Source organism: Notamacropus eugenii, chromosome 1 (assembly GCF_028372415.1).
Source record: "Notamacropus eugenii isolate mMacEug1 chromosome 1, mMacEug1.pri_v2, whole genome shotgun sequence".
Taxonomy (NCBI): domain Eukaryota; kingdom Metazoa; phylum Chordata; class Mammalia; order Diprotodontia; family Macropodidae; genus Notamacropus; species Notamacropus eugenii.
This window is the reverse complement of record NC_092872.1, coordinates 646,204,497-646,225,929: the sequence shown is the minus strand read 5'-3', so window position 1 is coordinate 646,225,929 and position 21,433 is coordinate 646,204,497. Positions and strand designations below refer to the sequence as shown.

General features: G+C 38.0%; 1 long non-coding RNA gene across 3 annotated transcripts; it reads left to right on the top strand.

Annotated features, from left to right (window-relative positions):
- The first annotated feature begins 7,259 nt into the window (after positions 1-7,259).
- On the top strand, positions 7,260-19,229 carry LOC140528078 (uncharacterized). Of its 3 annotated transcripts, none has more exons than XR_011975069.1 (4): positions 7,260-7,408; positions 11,932-12,065; positions 17,696-17,763; positions 18,645-19,229. It is a non-coding gene; the product is annotated as an uncharacterized lncRNA (long non-coding RNA). The 3 variants fall into 3 exon arrangements; XR_011975070.1 differs by having other exon boundaries at positions 11,927-12,065; XR_011975068.1 differs by lacking the exon at positions 11,932-12,065 and having other exon boundaries at positions 18,645-19,227.
- Positions 19,230-21,433: the final 2,204 nt, after the last annotated feature.

Genomic DNA, 21,433 nt, shown 5'->3' with positions numbered 1-21,433 from the left:
TTGATTGATTTCATTTCTTCACTGTGTGTGCAGTCCTCAATCTCTTGCCATCTGGCTTCTGACTTCACCACTCTGTACACTGTATCTTGAAGATTTCATCATCTACCATGCATTCATTGATCAATTTTATCCACTGCTATAACCCCACCTTTGTCCTCTTTTTTATTAGCATCTAACTCTTGGTGATCCCAGTTGGGGTTTTCTTGGAGTGGTTCCTACAGGTAATTTTACAGATAAAGAAACTGAGGCAAAAATGTTAAATGCCTTACCTAAGATCACACAGCTAGTGAGAGTCTAAGGCTAGATTTGAATTCTGGAAGATGAGTCTCCCTGACTCCAAGCTCAGTACTCAATCTACTTTTCTACCTAGCTGATTCTGATATATATCCATTGCTATACAGATAGCATATAACTATATATTCAACTTAATCTTGCTCCTGAAATCTAAACTCACATGTCCAATTGTCTACAGGACATTTTCACATATGTTTACAGGACATAAACGTCCCGCTGCCATAACAAATTCAAATAACCAAACCTGAACTCTTCTTCTAAATCTAATGGTCTCTCCAAATCATGTACTTCTGTTGAGGCTAACACTATTTTCTCCATCATTCAGATTCAGTGCCTTGGAATGATCTTCAACTCTTTTGCCAAATCCTGTCAACTTTATGTCTTTACCATGATGTGCACTGATTCCCTTCCACCTTCCCATGCTACCAGTTCTCTAGTTGAGGGCACCATCATCATATGGGCTACAATGATAACCCTGCCTTCAGTTTCTTGAATTTCCAATAGAACCTTAAAATGGCTGCCAAAGTAACAATTCCCTAAGATTCAGGCCATTTGTCTGTTCAAAACCCTTCTTCTCCAAGATAAAACACAACTTCCTAAGCTTGTCACTTAAGACCTCCCTAATGTTGTCCCTTAAAATGCTAGTAACTGTTTCCCTAACTTGATATGCCACCTCAACTCTTCTTATGTTTTTGTACAGTCTGGGATTCCTCCATGCTTGGAATGAATTCTCCCCTCCACCCATGTATGCCTCTCAGAATTCTTACCTTCTCTTCAAATCTGAGCTCAGCCAAGTCCTTTGAGTAGCCTTTCCAATTCCCCTCTGCACTCTCCAGTGAGCTGAAAGTGTTCCCTCCTTCCTCATGCATGGCTAGTGTACTTTCTCTCATTCATTCCTTTAACACTATTATTTCCTACTTTATATGTACCTACCTATGCAAATGTCACCTCCACTTCCCCTCTCCTCCAAGTAAGTTCCTTGAGGTCAGGGACTTTTCTTTGCTTATATCTTTGCATTCTCAGCACTTAGTACAAAGCCTTATAGGTACCAGACACTTAAAAGATGTTTTTTGAATTAAATGGAATTGTTCTTAACTATTTAATATTCTAAGATGTGCTTCATAAATTCCTAGCTTGTTCAGTTGTACAATATACCTTCAGCTCAACACCTGCATAGATAGAAACACAACTGTGGTCTTGTGAATTATGGCATGTTTATTAGCTTTCTCTCTCTCTCTCTCTCTCTCTCTCTCTCTCTCTCTCTCTCTCTCTCTCTCTCTCTCTCTCTCTCTCCTCTCTTTCTTTCTCTCTCCTTCCCTTCTTCCCTCCTTCCTTCCCTCTCCTGTCCTAAGCTTTATTTGCCTTTGCTGAAATTACATATAGCAAGGTAAATTACATTGTCATTTCTTACTACTGATCTAAATTGTTATCCCAGTCAAGTAGGGCAGGGTGCGGCAGTGCTACCCCAGAAACATCACCACCACTCTTACTTCTATGAACAGGGTCCCTTTACGATGTGACCTCTGACAGCAGAATATTCCACTGAGTATGGGAATGGGTCTTGGCATTCCGAGAAATACACACTATAATGCATGTCAACAATTTTACTGTCTGGTACAAATGGAAACTTGCTGAATTTATTCCCTAAAATGCTTTTTATGTTTTGCTCATTTCTTACTTAGTAGTAATGTATTTAAATGTCTGGGAGAAATATTCAAAAGAATGAAACACATAACTTTAGTTGAGATGTCTACATTTCAAACCAAACCTTGTCAAATCGGTGAGTACCCCAGTTAATACTCCCCTTATTTGATTAGGATAATCCATGGAGACCGCTGACTCATTCCTTCAGCTCCTACCTTTTAACCAATCAATATTTTTAGGGTTATGGTTTTCAGGAGGCAGGTGATAATTTTGGAGATAAACTCTCAAGGCTCTGCTGACATTGTCGAGTTGCATATTTAATATCTTTCTGGTATGATAACTATAATAATGCATGAATCTTGGGGATAGGGGAGGTAAAGATGGGAGGAAACAACTCACACACTGACACACTCACACACACACACAAAAACAGGAGGAAACAACAACTCACACACTCACACACACACACACAGAAATAGGAGGAAACAACAACTCACACTCACACACACACACAAAACCCCAAATGCCTCTAACCTTTAAATTCTCAAAGCTGCCTGAGTGGATTTAACCACCTGACTCCTATTAATGTCAATGCAATTTTGAAAATTTAAGGGGGAGGATGGCGAATGCCTTTTCCTCAGATCATCTGGTCTTTGCAGGGAGCAGAAGGAGAGGAGACAGCAAGGGGAAAATGAAGCTGTGTGTCTACAGATCAATAGTCGGGCCAGGTAGAAGTGAGCAATCAGGAAAGCGCTCTCAGGCAGGCCATTAGCTCACCTAAATCAGTGAGGGTCATTGTACACACTGATGCAGGAGAGACTGAGAGAACACTGGAAGGAGGGGGAGAACAAAAAAAAAAAAATGAGATTTGGGTTTTTTTGAATGTCATTAAAATATATATATTTTAATTTCACTTGGCTAAAATTATCTGCTTGCTTCCATATTAATTTTGCCTTGAATAAAATTAGTTGTCAGACCTCTGTTTATGGCCTAATTACCTTTGGCACAAAAAAGGAAGGTACAAGAAATAACCATAATTTTTTGTAATAACAAAGCTACAAGTATGTCGTATTAGTGCAGATTAGGAATGATTCTAGGAACAGGATTTGGAAATAGTTCAAACTAAGCTGGGAAATCTTATATTTCTCAGAAGACTCAAATGCTGGCCATTGTAATGTTGCTCATTTATTATTTCTGTTATTATTTCCATTATCATCATCATTATTATTTATTTAAGCCTGATCCCAGTAACTTTACAGTTTGCAATGTATACAGTGGCTGGGTCTTAACAATACCTGCTTCCCACCCCTGGACCTTAGATCATATTAGATATAGTAAAAGCACTCTTACCTATGCAGTCAGATTCACAGCAATTCAACTTCCTAGAAAAGAACCGCAAAACCAGAATTTTTTTTGAATAAAGAAAAAAACACTCTCTGAACAGCAAGAGAAATAGCTTTCACAAAACTCTTTCATTTTCCTTCATAGGAGAGAGGGGATTTAGGCTGAATGGATTGGGGTTCAAAACCTAACTTTGCCATTTGTTAACCCCCAAGGTTATCTCCAGTTTATCCCATATGTATCTTGTTTGAACATAGTTCCTTGCATGCTGTCTCTCCCATTAGAATGTGAACTCTTCATGGGAAGAGATTGCTTTTTCCTTTTCTCTGTATCCCAGTACTTCTTGACTTGACTTAAAATCTGTGTTAAACAAGAATAATAATGCTAATTTCTAGCAATTATATGACACTTTAAGATTGTAAAATGCTTTATGAATGTTTCATTTCATTCTCATAACACTCTGAGAAATGGGTGTTATTATCTCCAGTTTACCGATGAGTAAACACTCAGTTGAGTGTTGTTGTTCCATTGTGTTCACTTCTTTGTGACTCCATTTGGGGTTTTCTTGGCAAAGATACTGGAGTGGTTTGCCATTCCCTTCTCCAGCTCATTTTAAAAATGAGAAAACTGAGGCAAAGTAGGTGCAGTGACTTGCTAAGGGTCACACAGCTAATAAGTATCTGATGGCAGATTTGAAATCAGGATGATGAAGGTTCTGACTCTAGGCCCAGCACTCTACCTTCTAAGACACCTAAGAAACTGAGGAGATAGTGGTTAAGTGACTTGCTCAGGGTCACACAGTGAGTACCTGAAGGAGGATTTGAATTTATTTTTCTGACTCCAGGATCAGCATTCTCTCTACCATATCACCCACCTAGCTTCCTGATAAATCATTTAACCTTTTCTGGTTGCAGTTTTCTTGCCTGTAAAATAAGGGATGTTGGATCAGATGACCCCTAAGGTTTCTTCAAGATCTAAATCTATGATCCTCTGATCATCAAAAAGGTGAGGTGGTACCATAAAAGATCCATGAGTCAGAATCAGAGAACCCATGTTCAAATCTCATCTCTGTTGCTTATCAGGGTGTCCTTGGGAAACTCTCTGAACCTCACTCATAAGATGGAAGGGTTAGACTAGATGGTCTCTAAGATCCTTTTATCCCTAAATCTAGAACCTAGGTTTACTATGACTATTAAATGTTGTATAAAATGAAGATCCCTCATTTTAAAAGATTACCTTTTTTATTTTGGCCAACAAAAAAGCAGTAAGAAGTGACAGATAATTCAAGAAAGGAAATAGAAAAAAAATCCATGAAAAGGCATATGGTTTACAGATGTTTGGTGTAAGAAGAAAGTGTCCCTCCACTTAAATAGCCCCTGCAGGTTTCGCTGTATTATGACACAAGATGGTAATTGATTTTCATAATAAGAAAGCTTGAGACATGGATACAGATTAATACTATATTTATTGTAGCCCATTTACTGAGGTAGGGAGGTGTGTAGAACATTTTAGAAACATCTCCATCAAAAATAATTTATAAGACTCTTGGTATTTATAGAAAGTTGAGTTATCTAGTAAAGCCAACTCTATCAGAGTAGGCTAGAAGTCAGAAGATGTAGATTCTGTTCCTGGTTCTGCCACTGATTAACCTAGAAAAGTTCTCATAGGCCTTAGTTTCTTCAGCTATACATGAAAAAGTTGGACTGTCATTTCTAGTACAAAATTCTGGTGATGATTCCGGATAAATGAGGAGTTATTGTATTTAGACTTTGGAAATACTGAAGCAAGGCATTAATTCTCCCTAAATTGGGTCAGTAGCTGGTAGAAAATGCAGAGACAGGGAGAGGGAGAGAAGGGCATAAGCCTTTATTAAATACTATGTGCCAGGCTGTATGCTAAGGGCTTTAGAAATATTAGCTCATTTGATCCTTAAAACAATTCTGCCATGTAGTTATTATTATCCCATTTTACAGCTGAGGAAATTAAGGCAGAAAGAGGTTGAGATTAAGTGACTTTGCCAGAGTCACACAGATAGTTTGAGGCTAAATTGAAACTCAAATCCTCCTGACTCCAGATTCAGCTCTCCATGTAGAAGATAGTATGAGGATGGCAAAGAAGTTATATAACTTGTGTGAGGTGAAAGGTTTAGGACAGACAGCCTCAGCTACAAAAAAAGAATGAAAATGAAGAGTAATGGAGAAGAGAGACAAGCAGCATAAAAAATAATGGGGAGGAAGAGAAGAATGTATAAAATAGGGAAAATGTAGTCATAGCTTAAGAAGGGTGACCCCAGAGAATGGGAAAATGTCGCTATTTGGAGAAGAGCAAAGATCCAGTATTCAGGAGGCCTATATGCCATTCCTTCATCTAGGGCTAGTTAGATATGTGGTCTTATGTGAGCAATTTAGCCTCTCTCAAGTTCAATTTCCTTGTTTATAAGACGGGAGGAAGACTAGATTACAAGTTCTCTGCAGATCCTACAAGAGAGAGGAAATTATATAGAAATGATAATATCATATAATAATGTTAAATTTATGAATTAATAATGCAACAAGATGTAATATAAAATCAATATGTAATATATAATCATAATCATAATAAACATAATTTATATAACCATTTAAGGTTTGTGAGCTGTTTTATATAACTGTTTGCTATCTCATTTGATCCTCATAACAAGCCTATGGGGTAGGTAGTATTAATCTTCATTAACAGATAGGGAAACAGAGGCACAAAGATGTTAAGTGATATGCTATTGGGTGTCTGAGACCTGATTTGAGTTCTGCTCTTTCTGGCCCCAGGTCTAACACTCTAACCACTGTATCAAATATAGTGAGGCTATGGAGAATGTGACAACGGCATAAGATGGAGATGAATAAAAGAACTGGCCATTACACAGTGAGAATCCATCTGAGGGTTCAGTAACATAAGTCTGTGGTGCACACAGCTGGTCCAGTTTCTTGGCATGACATAATACAGCATTCATCTACTTATGGGAGGAACAAAGAAGCAAGATAGTATAGGTAAATGGTGTCAAACACAATTGGAAACAAATTTCTATGGGTTGACATAGTGTCTTAAAAAATGACAAATTAATATTACCTATGTTTTGTATTTTTATTTATTTTGTTAAACATTTCTTAATTATATTTTAATCTGATTCAGGCCCATCCAGGTTTGACACTTCTAGTATAGAAAGGTTGAGAATCTGTACCACATAAACAACAAAAAGACAAATGGGGAAAAGATTCAAGTCTGGGAGACTGTCATTTCATCAACACGCTACTGTTTAGGTCAATTACAGGAAGAGAAGGGGGACAGAGCAGGTATTGAGTAAACCCCTACTATTTTAAACACTTTACAAATATTATTTCATTGGATCCTTATAACAACCCTGGGAGGTAAACACTATTATTATTTCATGGTTGAGAAGGAGGAGGAGGAAAGGAAGAAGTACAAGAAGAAGGAGAAGAAGAAGGAGAGAAAGAAGAGGAAGAAGAAGAAAAAAGGAGGAGGAGGAGGAGAAGAAGGAGAAGGAGGACAACGAGGAGGAGGAGAAAGAGGAGAAGTAGAAGAAGAAGGAGAATAGGGAAAGAATAGGAAGAAGAAGTAGGAGGAGGAAGAGGAGGAGGAAGAGAAGGAGAGGAAGAAGAAGGAGAAGGAGAAGAAGAAGGAGAGAAAGAAGAAGAAGAAGAAGAGGAAGAAGAAGAAGAGGAAGAAGAAGAAGAGGAAGAAGAAGAAGAGGAAGAAGAAGAATTTGGAGATGAAATTTGATTTTGGGGAGAATGAAGATCAGTTTTAGAAAGAGTGAAACAGTATAAAAGGTGGAAGGAGATAAAATTGTCATCAGGGAAAGGAATTTCAGAATATAAGATAATGGAATTAGAAGATTATGAGACAATGATAAACTCTGAGGTATAATTATTTCTATGGAGACAGAGAACATAGACTTTGAGGAAAGCAAGGTATTCCAAGGCTCTCTGATGAGAATACAGGAGTTACCAAGCATGATGGCAAGGCTGAGGTGGAGAAGAAGACTGGGAGCCACACAGGGACTGAGTTCATTGAGGACAGAGGCAGAATCACCTGGAGAACAGTACATGACATCCTCAAGGATCTGGACAGGAAGGTATAAGTGGATGGCATAAAAAGAAGAGAGTTTTCTGAGTAATGATAGCCAATAGGACATGGCAAGAGGGAAAAAGGAAATACGAACTTCTCCTCCCTGAGGGTCAGGGGGCAAAGGATAGATCTCATTGGAGAAGGTGTCAAGGGATAAGTGCATTCAGGGAAGAAAAAAAAACCCTTTGCTAGCAAATTAAAACAAAATTCATATGGAAAGAAAAATTTAAAGGGTTTATTTTTCTGTACTAAAAAAATAAGCAAAGGACCAGCTGCTCGTAAGCCCAAATTAGTCAAAGCGGGCCTAATGAATATTAGGCAGTGGGCCTAATGAGAAATATGACATGCTTGCCTCTCTTTTCTCTTCTCTTTTACATAGTCTCTGAGCTCAGTGGTTTGAGGAGTGTTAGAAGGAAATGGAAAGAGGCCTGGTTGCCCAGAGAGTGCTTTTGGCTTCTAGTCCTGGCTCTGCTACTAATCAATCGATCAATCAATCAACAAACATTTGTGAAGTATCTATTACTTACCAGATACAAATTTTAAAAAAATGAAACAATCTGTCCTCAAGGATCTTACATTCAAATGGAGGCAAACTCTGTAATATGTATCATATATGTATATATAAAAATGTGTACATGTGTATATGTATGTATATATATTATATGGGAGTGGTGACCAGGAAAGGGAGTTTTGGTTTAGGCAGTCACAGGTCAGTAGCTGGAACTACAGGCCAGTAGAATACCTTTCCACTAGCAATGGATGCTACCATTTTCATTTATTCTTTGTTCTAAGAGCAAGGACAAGAAAGAGGAAGAAGTGGGATGGGGGAGGTGGAAGTGGCATGGGGAAAGGGTATGTATATCAATGGTACAAAATGGAGGGGAAGCCCTGTTATCCTAGTAGGTAGCTAGAGGAGTGATGAAACATGATGTAGAGCCACCTAGCTGTGGTGGGTTGAGGTGAGCTTTTATTAACTGGTTTTAGTACCCTGGGCAAGGTTCTTTCCAGTTCTAACATCTTTGGCCTATGAACTAGGTAGCACAAGGAAGGAGAGAATCAGAATTGGATCAATAATAGTTGGCATTAAGAATTTATTTTTTGGTGGGCATTCATGAAAAAATGTGTCTATGACAGTTTGGTTGTAGTAAATATTTCCCACAGGAAGAGGATGAATTTCCTAATACCTCACAGTCCCCTTAAACCTATTTTGAGAATACCTTATCTCTGAATACTATAGAAATTCTTGTTTCTGTGTAAAATTTTCTCATTTGATTCTCACTATTATCCTATGAAAAGGACAGAACAGGTATTATTATCCACATTCTACTTACTGCTTTTAGGAAACAGGTTCAGAGAGACTGAGTTACTCAGTCAATTAACTAATGAATGGAAGAATCTGAGTTAGAATTCAAATTTTTTGACACTTAATCCAAAGTCCTTCCTTTCATTCCCCATCGTTACCTCCACATTTCTAAGACCCATTTGGTAGAGAATGGTTTAAGTTTTGTTTTGTTTTCCTATAAGTTTTTCATATTTAAAAGGACCTAAATGAGAGAGAAAAAAATAAATTATACATATGCTTTCTTTGCTATCCCAAAGCGAGAATGACTTTTTTGAAACATATTCTCTGCTCCCTAGTGGAGCCAGGTTTTTAATTCTAGGGAATCCTTCTCAGGTACCACCTGCTCTTTAAGCACGGTATCATTTCCTTGGAAATGTACCCAGTCCTCTGGGGTTTGCCTTCCTTATCATATATCTGAGAATATCAAAAGTCCCTTCTCAATCAGAGAAAGATGCTAGGAAAATAAAATTAGCTCTTCTGCTGCTTGTATCGAGCATGTGTGAGTATTAAATTATATCTAATTTTAAACTAAAGGGTAAAAACAGCATTGTGAAAGTTTAATCTGGATGTGCATATACTGGGGATTGCAAACTAAAGAGAATATGGAATTATGCCTTGTTGCTCCATTTAAAAAAATGTTTCCTGCTCATTTGCAATTAAAATGTTTGAAATTTCTGTAAAATATGTGAAATTAGCAATAAAACAGATATACAGTAGTTATGTATATCTTCTATTTTAAAAAGTCTATCTAATGTCCACTAACAAAGTACCAAAGCCACTCCCCTTCTTGTCTCTTTTCCATTTGGGTCTGCGTTATTGTTCACACTTGTGCAGTTAATTTTTATTGCCAAACACAATGTGAACTTTGTAGGGGCTTGGGAGCTATAGCTGGGCCCCTGGCATTTCTATAAAACATGGAATGTTAAGCACCCCTTCAGAAGAATTCAAGTCCAACCCAAGTGCCCAAGGTCATAGACTCTTATCCAGGGAGATTTCAGGAGGAGAGGAAAATAAGAATAGAAGAGAGAAGTTGGCTTATTGGAAAATACCTTTAGATAGAAAATGCTCAACATCTGTATTTGATCAGAACTTGGTTTTTTCCCAGTGGGCCCCAACTCACCAGAAGTCAAGTAGTGATTAGAGCTGATGAACTGCTGGAGGAAAAGTCATTGTGTCAATAGAAATGGTCATTTTCTTAGACTTTACCTGTATTTTAGTATAAAGAGTCAACCTTATTTCCTCCTATGGGATATAATCTCCATCCTGTGAGGTAGACCAATTTTGACTTTGGGGAACTTCCTAACCCTTCTAGTCTTAAGTGATTTATTCATTCTTCTGAATTTCTGTAGCACATTTTTTTCTAATCTGTATCATTCATTTGGTAATTAATCCTGTATTGACATGGTGATGTTTCTAAACTGTTACCTTAACCCATAATCAGTAACTTTTACTAGTTGTCCAGTCTCCACAACTGGAGGTAAATCCTTTGAGGCCAGAGACCTTCTTTTGTCTTCCCTCTAGGTCCCTAACACAATGCCATACACAAATCAAATCTTACATACATATTTGTTGGTTTTATTTTCTCTTGGTCACTTCCATCTTAACTTCCCAGATAACCAGACAGTCTCCTTATTCAGACCTACTCTCTTACATTAGGCTGTAAGTTCCTCCATTGTACTGTAAACTCCTCCATTAGTGTAATCTCCTTGAGCACAGGAACTTTTGTCTCTTTTTATATCCACAGAGGTTAGTGCAGTGCCTGGAACATACTGGGCACTTAATAAAGGTTTCTTGATTGATTGATTGATTCCAGTAGAGCCCAATGCTCTAATCTCTCTGCTGCCCACCCCCATCCATTTTCCTTCCCATGACTTTTTTTCCTATTGTCTATTCTCATAAATCTTCCTCTCATTAATCTAAATAAACTGAAAAAAAAAATAATACATAGTCGATGCTCAGTATTCAAATACTGTGATCTCATGGATGTAGATAGTCTTTCCTATAATATCAATCACATTTCATCTAAACATGCCCATCCTATACAGCTTTTGCCTATGTCCTCCCATGAGTTTGCCACAAGGAGACCACTCAATGTGCTGGGAATCTGCTTTGTGTTCTGTTAGCATCACATCTGTTCATTAGTTATCCTTCTCTCTCATTATTTGATTCTCTCATTGTTTTCTGTTATAGAAACATATAACTCTTTTCCATTGATTAGATAACTTTTTTTCATTTCTTTATAACTCCTTTTCTCTAAGATGCTACAGTTTCTCATGACCATCAAATGTATCTCCATTGGGTGATGCTCAACTTCAATTAAGAGACTATAGTATTCCATAACTCAGAGCCATACAACATCATTGGATGAAAGTATTTTGTGCCTCACTGGGCACTGCAGTGCCAGTGATATTTTAATAGGTTCCTTCCAGAGACAAGTCCTCAGTCCAAATGAATCACTCTAATGATTGTCATGTCCATCACCATGCTAAGGCTTACTTGTACAGATCTCAGGGATTTTGGATGAAGTGTAAACTAACTGATTGTACTTTAGATTGGATCATTCACAGATAACAAAACTGGAAAAGAAAACTCTTCTCCCTCCTGCCAAATTATACCTTAGGGGAAAATGAGCTATTGATTATCCACCATCAAATTTCTAGGAACATCACTGCAGCATTTTCTGGATTGCTATGTCCAATGTCAAAGTGTTAGAAGTTTAAAAAGAAAAACATAAGCTGGGGACAAAGTTGGTCTTAAGGAAAAAAACTTTCTATTTTTTACAGTGTCATCAATGTCCCTCTCCAGCATCCTCCCCTTAATCCTGACATATACATTATCTGTAGTGGCCCTCGTCTTTCAGATGGGGTTTTCAGCTCTGTCCTACCTTTGGCTGGTCTCAGAAAGACATTTGATATTATTCATTTATTTTTCAGTCTGAATGAGTTTTAGGGCATGTTTCCCAGTGGCTTAAAAATAGTACTTATAGGATGTTCCTCACAGGTTACTTCTTAGGCTCAAGTGACATAATCTGTGTAAATTGCTTTGCAAATCTTCAAGAGATATGTAAATTCCTGTTATAACTATTATTATCCTTTTTAATGACTAATTTGATTCTCCCAGGGGTATTGTCATTTTCAACTTTATCTCTAACAATGAAATCGTATATTTTGTCCCCTCTGAAAGTTCAGGTACTAGTAAGAAGAAGGGGAAAATGTGAGAAGGCAGAAGGCTTACTTGGTCTCTGAAATCATACCACAAATATGGTTACTCATGGAAAATACATGTGCTGAGGAGTTTGATATGGAAAAGAAGTTACAAAGAGGTAAAATAGTGTATTGGTAGGGAACTGGCATAGGATTGAGGAAAATCTGAGTTCAGGTCCTTCCTTAGATACCTACTGGTGGTTTGGTCGTGCAGTGGATGGAATGAATGCTGGGTCTGGAGTTATGAAGACCTGAGTTCAAATCCAGCCTCATATACTAATTGTGAGACTCTGGACAAGTCACTTTCTTGCTTCAGTTTCTTCATTTGTAAAATGAGGATCTACTAGGGTTGTGGTAAGGATCAAATGAACTAATTATAAAGGGCTTAGCATAGTATCTGGTACATAGTTGGCACTATATAAATATTAGCTGTTAGTACTGTTGTTATTATTAATTATATTGGCCAAGTCACTTAATCTCTCATTATCCCAGGCAGCTCTCTAAGACTCTAAGTTGCAGAGTAAGTGTTGATTTGCATTGGTAGAGGGAATTTCTTCAATTAAGGAAATCACAGCTCTGGTCCAAATCACTGGTTGCATTTTTGGAGCTTGCTTGTCTATTGTTATGAGTGATACATCTTGACAAGGGATATTTCAGGGACTGACCAGGTAGATACTAATAATGTCTCCTATAATTTGCTCAATATTTATGCGATCCAGTCCTTCCATAAGGTGAAGGGGAGAAACATTATGCCATCTGAAGAAACAACCAGTGGTCACTATAATGGAGAACTGAATGTACCCCTTACCTGGATGGTGTATTCCAGATTTCTTCTGTGGATCTTCTCTTCTCTATCTACACTCTTATTTCTTGGAAATTTTATCAGCTCCCACCTCTATGAACATGATTCTCATATTTATACATCCAGTTTTAGTCTCTCTCCTGAATTGTAGTCCCACATCACCAACTGCTTTTGGACATTTCAAACTAGGTGTCTTGACATCTCGAACTCAACATTTTTTATTCTCAAACCCATTTCTCTTCTAAACCTCCTCATTTTTATGGAGACAGCACCATCCTTCTAGTCATGCACATTCACAAATTCGGAGACCCACATATCCAATCAATAGTCAATCCTTCTCAATTATACCTCCATATCATGTCCCCATATCTCCACTTACACAATTGTCTTGCTAATTTGATCCTGTCACCTCTCACTAGTACTGTCACAATAATTGTCTAATTGGCTTTCCTCCTTCAAAACACTCTCCTCTCTAATCCATGCTATACAATGATTTACCTAAAGCATATGTTTGATCATCTCACTCTCCTCAGTAAACTCCAATGTTTTCCTGTTACCTCTAGGATGAAATACACACTCTGTTTTGGCATTTAAAACCCTTCACACCCTGTCTGCAAACAACCTTTTTCGGACTTATTTTACATTACTCTCCTATATGCAAACAATCAGTAAGCATTTGCTGTGTGCTTACTGTTTGCCTGGCATTTCTTTAAAGTGATAATGATATAAACAAAGGGAAATGCAGTTCTGACACCCTAATGTTTATATTTTAATACATCTGAATCATATTGGCCTTTTGGCTTTTCCTCACATATGACACTTCATCTCCTCTCTTCTAACCTTTTCATGGGTCATCCATCATGCATGGAATACAATCCTTCCTCCCTTCTGCCTTTTCGAATCTCTCCTTCAAAGTCTACTCAAAGTGCTGTCTGTCAAAGGAGGTCTTCTTTAATTCCTCTTCTCAGAAGTTAGTAGTTTCTACAAAAATTTCACCCTACCTTTATTCTGTGTAGTGTAGATACTTAATTGTCTCCCCAATTTAATGTAAGCTTCTGGAGGACAGGGACTGTGACAGTGTTCCATTTTTGTCTTTATACCCCTAGCACTTATAACATAGTTACTACAAGCTTCTTGATGGACTGGTAGATTTCCTCTGCGTATGAGGACTTGGCACTTGGCATCTGAACTTGCTGAAGATATTGTACTTCTATGGTAGAAGCTGTGGGGTATATAGAGCAGATAAAATAATCCCTATTCAAGTCAGGCTCATTCCTTCACTCCTTTCCTGATTTTGCTCCTGACTTTCCAGAATTCACCCGTCTCAACAGCCTTCTCACCCTGGAAGATTCTTTTTCTGTAACCTCCCTCTTCTGACTGATTCATTTCCTCCCAGAACCAAACTGGCTGTGCTCACTCCGCATATCTCCCAGTTTTGCTTCTGACTCCGGACTTCTTCACAGCCTTGAAGAGATTACCTTCCTCCCCAGTTTTTCAGTTCCCTTTTGTGTGTGGACTTTTTCCATTAGAAGGTAAGCTACTTGAGAGCAGGAACTGTCTTTTTGTCCCTATTTGTATCCTTAGTATAGTGTCTGGTACATAGTGAAGAATCTAGGTGGCTGAGTAGATAGACCGCTGGTTGCTGAATTATTTCAGTCATGTTAGACTTACTGTGACCCTATTTGGTTTTTGTGGGGGGGAAGGAGTTGCCATTTCCTTCTCCAGCTCATTTTACAGATGAAAAACTGAACAAAGTGACTTGCCTAGGGCCACACAGCTAATAAGCATCTGAGGTCAAATTTGAACTCAGGTCCTCTTGTCTCTGGGGCCATTAGCTTCCCATGAAGACCTGAGTTCAAATCCAGCCTCAGACTAGCTGTGTGATCCTGGGCAAATCACTTAATCTCTGTTTTCCTCAATCCAACAGAGAAGGAAATAGCCACTCACTCAATTACCTTTACCGTGAAAACCCCAGTGATAGTAATGGTCCATGGGGTCATGAAGAGATGGATATGACTGAATGACTGAACCACAACTAGTACACAATTTTTATCTATGGCTTCTACCCCTAAGGGGTTGTTGTTATTTAACCATTCTTCATATCCAACTCTTCAAGACCCCATTTGGGGTTTTCTTGGTAAAGATATTGGACTGCTTTGCCATTTCCTTCTCCAGTTCATTTTACAGATGAGGGAACTAATAGGTCTAAGTGACTTGCTCAGGGTCATACAGCCAGTGTCTGAGGCCAGATTTAAACTCAGGAAGAGGAATCTTCCTGATTGCAAGCGAGGCTTTTCCACATTCCCCCTAGCATTTGTCACTGTCCTTTTCCTTCATGGCAGCCTATCTGGTTAGCTAATTAATCTGCAGCAAGTTGTACTCCCCTCTCTTGGCCTCAGTGTCCTCATCTGTGAAATGGAATAGTTGCTGGGAAGCACCATGGTCTACTAGAAAAAGTGCTGACTTTGAACTCAAAGAAAGCAGATTCAAAGATTTAATCTTCCTGGGACTTTATCTTGTCATCTCTAAAGTGAGAGGACTGGACTAACAGACTCTTGAAATCAGTTACAGCACTAGATCTGTGATGTAATGATTTCTAAATTTCCTTCTAGCTCTAAACCTTCTTGTTATTTCAATGGGCTCCTGCAAAATGTCACTGGCCCCCCAGAGACAGGCTTCCTGTGCATCCTCTTGCCTCCCAGGAATCTCTCCCTTCAGCCTTCACTTACCTTCTCCCCAATGCAAAACCATCATTTTCAAGAGACTTTTGTATAATATGAAAACTTCAAGCAGAGGACCCAAGGCATTTTCTTTCATCAACCTGCTGCTAATTTAATCAAAGCACTAAAAAGAAATCCATTTGGCCTTATTCCTTGTCCAGTCTCCTTCTGATTCTGACATGCCTTAAAAAGCCACCTCTCCCATCCCTGCATTGGAAACTGCCTCAGTGGAGTTATGTAATTGGACCAGCAGTTGCCAGTGTCCACATTATTTTGCCACTCTACATTATTAGCAGGCCCACAGACTACTGTTTTGTAGATCTCCCTTATTGCGTAAATGACTACATTATCACTGTGTACACATTAGGAAAAGCAAATGGGTCCCTTAAGGCAAATAAGGGCTCAGATAACCCTGACAAGGTAGCCTGACTGAATTGAGGACTCACCCTTGTTACAACCTTATTGCTTTATGGCACGTGAGCTGGTAGAAGGGATGGGATGCGTCAAGTGGGTTTCTACTGATCCTGCTGGCAAATCACAGCTTTATTACAGTAATGAGCCTGGCCATATTTTTGTGCTTATGTAGATTAGGTACCAAATGTATGTTCTGTTCTCCCAGCTTGTAATTGTGGCTAAGATGAGATATTTGGATAGCTTTTTGATACTAAATACATCATAGTGTGTGTATGTTTTTGTTTGGTTTGATTTGGTCTTGTGTGTGTGTGTGTGTGTGTGTGTGTGTGTGTGTGTGTGTGTGTAGCTACAATTGTGTTAAATGGTATGGGTTATGCTATTTTACTATGTTGCTGTTTACTCATTTTAATAGTATCTGACTCTTCGGGACCCCTTTGGGAGTTTTCTTGGCGAGGATCCTAGAGTGATTTGCCATTTCCTTCTCCAGTTCACTTCGCAGATGAGGAAACTGACATAAACAAGGTCAAGTGACTTGCCCAGGGTCACACAGCTAGTGCATGTCAGAGTCTGGATTTGAACTCAGATCTTCCTGACTCCAGGCTGGAAGTGCTATGCACTGAGCCACCTAGCTGCCATACTGTACTATACATTATACTAAACAATTGTATACATACATACATACATATATATATATATACACACATAAAATTTATATATTCAGCCCTCCCTCACTCAAAACAAAGTCAAGTTCAAGTCATGTCATTATTTCTGTGATGGCATTGTCTTCTTCAGCAACGAAGAATGAACACACACACAATTTATATAAAAATATAAAAATGGTTTATACGGCATTGTAAATACCAGCCTAGCCTATTACATCATGGGTTTGGGGGGTGGGGTGGGTGGGAGAAACACAGTTTCAATTCAGCATCTTAACCAATTGGAGAGTCAATTTGGCAGGGCAGAGAGGGACCAGTCATAGAGAATGAAGATGGTATCAAGTATGGTATCAAGTATTTCAGTCTCTGTAACCTTAGGCAAGTCTTTTAATCCATCACGTAGTTTGATAAGACTATAACTGCTGCTGAGTTCTCAATCTACATTACTAAAGGGGAGTTTCTACACTGGAAGTTTCCTTATATTGATGAAATCAGAGGTCTGGACTTTAAAAAAATAAAAAGGAAACCTGAAAGAATCCTCAGTCCTGGTATAATCACCTATCTGGGATCACTGAGAGTCAAGTAAATACTGGATTTTTCATGTTACTTTTTTTTTTTTTAAATTCCCTAATCTTATCACAACAATATCCTCATAAATACATGTGACTGTTAGACTTTGTATATTATGATAAGCATCTTTAGTCAAATCCATTTTTGTTTCCCCATAACCAGAATATTTTAGTACTTGGTGGCAAAAAGACACAATGGTGAGCTAATTGTGAAATAAATGTTCCAGGGAGTTGATACTTGACCTAATCACCTCTCAGGTAAAAGTGAATAGTTATTAATGTAATTTTCTTATCATAGGACCAATCACATGTAATATGCTACCAACTCTATCCATTAGGGCTAAAGGATAACATTTGGGGAATTTAATAGAACTTCTCAAAAACAATACATTTTTCTTTTCTTATTGACCACTCCAGACATAGAGATTGGTTTCAGCACTTGTTTGCTTGACTGTATAATATAAAAACTTCCTCCTAAGCTTATGAATTCATTGGTCTACTCCATAAAAATATGGAAGACCATAATTTTAAATGTCATGCTGAGTTATTGTCTAAAATTAATGTATTCTCTCCATTTTTTTCCAGTTTCCAAAAATCAGTGAGAAACCTCAGCTGAAAGAAGTGTTACTTGTCACATTCTACTGTAGCAGAAGGTAAAGGACCAATGGCCTGGGACTGGCCGAAGACCTAAGTTCTTTTAGGTTCAGGACCTATAGCCATGAAATGCAGAGATGAGAGAAGAGAGGAAGCTGGAAATGCCAAAGCCAAAGAAATAGGCTCATAGGATTTATAAGGAACCTTAGAGATAATCTATTCTAAGCCTATTTGTTTTATAGATAAGGAAAGTACGGCTCAGAGAGACTAAATATCTTAGTGAAGGTCACTCAGGTGGTAAATAGCAGAGAAGTAGGATTTGGAATATATATACCATGATTCAAAATGGGGGGAAGAAAGCAATGCTGAATGGCCAAAATGTAGAGTTAAAGTCTGAAGTGACCCCCCAGAGAACCAGATGGATACTCCAAGTCCAGCATGCCTGTAATCAGAGCCACAAAATCTTAGAAGACATGTTGCCTTACAAGGAAGGACCCCACTTATAAGCAACTTCCTTTTGAAGCCCAGTATCTTACATTTGATAGGCTTTCAATATAAATTTGTTGAACTGATAGAGTGTTGGGGCATACCAGCTAAGATGTCACTGACATCTTAAAAGGAAAGACCCTTTAGGACTAAGGTATTTGACTGCTTCCAAAATATCCACTGTTTATCACTCTATTTCTTTTTCCCAATTCAAGGTAGATTCCTTTAAATCACAAGTCAGGACAGGTGTATTTCCTGATTCACAACAGAAGCTAGAATCAGAATGAATATATGTTGAGCAGGGGCTGATAACACAGAATAAGTGTGTTTATTCCTTCAGAAGCTTGTTTTACAGTACTGGTGTTTTTCTTTGCGAAGTCCCACTGTATTTTTAAGACACGTGATGAAATAACCTGAATGTCTTTCATCTTCCCTTCCTATTTACCTCTTCTAGGTTGGATTTTTGGGAAAAAAATGGATGGTTCTTTAGTATCCAGTGATTAAACCCCTCATCTGACTCATCCTAGTGTTCAAGGTGGGGGAGAAGAGAAGAAGAGGCCTTGTTTTGGAACAGCAGCATCTCATACAGAGCTGACACCAAGATTGAAAGTCACTTTTTTTTCAATAGTGCCACCGATTAATATGACTCATGATAGATACTTAGATCTCTGACAGTTTCCCGTGAACCTTCCATGGGAAGTTGATAGAAATTGCTTCAGCAGAATGCTTAAAGCAGATGTTATCCCATTAATTAGCTCTGGACCCTGGTACACTCGAGACTTTCCCATTTTCAGGCCGAAAGGAATTGGTCCCAGTGAGCGTGTTCTATATCCGCATTTAGTATCATCTCATAAACAGCAGTGAAAACACAGCAGGCCCTTGATGAAGATACATTAGCTTATTTCTAATTTAAAGTTATGTTGCTTAACCTTAATGTAATTGGTCACTGGTGGCCAACTGTTTGTATAGTGGGTTGATGACCAAAGAGATGTAATAAATTATAAAACTCATGGCTTAAATGGAGGGAGCGACTGTTTTGTTAAAAGCCTCATATGTAATAATGGTAAAATAATTATACCTCAAGCAGAATAACCGTGAAACTGTTAATACTGACAGCATAGCTGTTCATGGGAAGGCTAGATTCATCCGAATTTTAAATAAGTACAGCAAGTCACTGAGTCTTTCTGGGCCTGTATCTTACCTTTCATTAAACAATAACTTTAAAAGTTAGGCCTAACATTAATTAAAAATAAATTGGTAATGCAAGACATTCTTTTTTTATGGAAGTAGAAGAGTGGAAAGAGAAGAGGTGAGAGACATTTGTGCAAACAAAAAATAATCAATGTGGGGTTTACAAAAAACAAAAAGAAAAGAAAATTTATTCAAATCATTATATTCTGTACATTAATTTGGAGTCATTGGTCAATCTTTCTATAAGAGCACTTGATTGGCAGGTAGAACAACCAGGATAATAATCACCTATACATGTAATTGACACAACTTTAATGTTTAATACTGAATGACATACCAGGAGAAAAATAAGTGCATATACATACACACATAGATATTATATATTCACACACATATACATATATCTACACACACGTATATATGCATGTTTATGTATATGTATATACACACATACATATATACCCTTTCCTTTTGTTTTGACCCAATTATTTTTAAGCCAACTATAACAATTATTCAAGCCTCATGGACTTTATCCCTAGCAAAAGTGAGTAAACCATACAAGTGGTAGCATTCAGTCTAGTGGTTTCCATACATTACCATTTGAGTTTTCTCTCTCTGGAGACTTCTGAACTGAAGAAATGTGGAAATAGCAGAGGTGCGCACACACAGACACACACACACACACACACACACACACACTTCAGCCAACATACCTTTTTTCTTATTTGTTAGATTCTAATCACCAAATTCAGTATGTGTTTCTTGAAAGAAAAGATATAGTATATGCTTTTCTTAAAACCAAGTCTTTTTCTCTCTAAATATTTGTATTGTGAATTTGGTTTGCCTCCAACGGCATCTTATGCCACAAGAGAAGGGAAACATTTTTCTCCTTTCTTATTACATTTCATAGAGGACCTTCTGATAATTTAAACTATTTATAGTATCTCTCAGGTCATTATTTCCCTGGACTCTATGGAGAAACACTTGGGCTTTCTATTTACTGATAATTTCTGATATACCTCACAGGCTCAATTTACAAAACATAGACACTCGCATATGAAAGCCATTACTTTGTTTAAAACAGCTTGTAACACCAAGTTTTGCTTTTTCCTTAAGTTTGCCACTTTTCACAAAAACTCCACTAAGGATGACTTTAGGTTTGTTATAGAAACCCCAGATACACACATGTGAAAGATCTTTGAATTTTTTTAAGATACCTCAAAAGGATCGAGACATCAACACTGTTTGAGGGCGAAGGGTAGTAAGGACAAGGAGGGTTGCTAAGGGAAAGTGGCTTATGATGGATTTTCATTTCTAAAATGGCCTCTCCTGTGAAATAAAAATATCTCTCTGAATTCTAAATAATTGGATAGGGGCCCCTAACCAATGGGGAGGCCAGTGAGCAAACCCATCAGTATCCTAGTAATTGACGCTCTAAATGGGGAGGTCCCTGTTTTTGTCCCATAGCACTTGTGATCTGCGAAAACAACTTCAGAGCCACCTTTCTTCATGGTAAAAATGACTATGTCACAGCTCCAAGTAAAAATCAATGCGGCTCACAATTTTAATAAGGAACATGAATCTGAAAACGTGTTTAGTATCAGGTTATATAAACACACCCTAATGAGATACTATAAAATCCATCACATTAAAGGCTGGTTTCCTGCAAGGTATATTAGCTAAAAATGTTCAATATATTAGGTCAGTATACAACACTACACATAATAAAGCAGCTGTGTCAGGACAAGATGCATGTTTTGCCCCTTAAAACTGTTATGTTTTGCACATTTTATAAGGTTCCTTGAATACATGAATAAGATAAGTTATTCCCATCTCTTTCTTAAGCAATCTCAGAAATGGCTATGACCTGAAATTGGAATTCTTGTAAACACCCATCCGAAGAAAATGTGTGCAGTTCTGTCTTAAAGAGACGGTACATGTTTAATTATCCCAACTACTTCTTGCAGAATACTATTAACATGCACATTAGCATCATCTCATTGGTTCCTCCTGCTGCTCCACCTTAGGGGCAGCAATAGGAGCTAATCTTAT